Below are 366 nucleotides of genomic sequence, written 5' to 3'. Positions count from 1 at the left end.
TGTATATGCCTTGTTCTTCATGCCCTTGAATTTATTGCATATTAGTTCATTGCATTTATTTACATTTTCCTTGTCTTTCTAATTTAGCTTTAAAGACTGGCAGATAAAAAACATAGCTTTGTATTCTGCGACATGATATTTTTCAGTGTGTAAAGTATATTATGAAAGTAAATCATTTTTGAAAGTTACACGGTCTTTAATATTCTACTTCTTATTCTCTGGGTATCTGTGGCCATTTGCCTTTACTCATTTGTGTTTGTTGCTGTATTTTTGAATATGTGCTATAATGCCAGTTCTGTGTGTGTGTGTGTGTGTGTGTGAGAGAGAGAGAGAGAGAGAGAGAGAGAGAGAGAGAGAGAGAGAGAG

At 34.4% G+C, this 366-nt stretch overlaps 1 protein-coding gene across 2 annotated transcripts in view; it reads left to right on the top strand.

The window, feature by feature from the left end:
• The window catches only part of USH2A (usherin), a 798,346-nt gene that overhangs the window by 199,209 nt on the left and 598,771 nt on the right, over positions 1–366 (top strand). The window lies entirely within an intron of this gene.

This window comes from Piliocolobus tephrosceles, chromosome 1, assembly GCF_002776525.5.
Source record: "Piliocolobus tephrosceles isolate RC106 chromosome 1, ASM277652v3, whole genome shotgun sequence".
NCBI lineage: Eukaryota > Metazoa > Chordata > Mammalia > Primates > Cercopithecidae > Piliocolobus > Piliocolobus tephrosceles.
The sequence above is the reverse complement of the archived record's forward strand: the minus strand, read 5'-3'. Positions and strand labels throughout refer to the sequence as shown.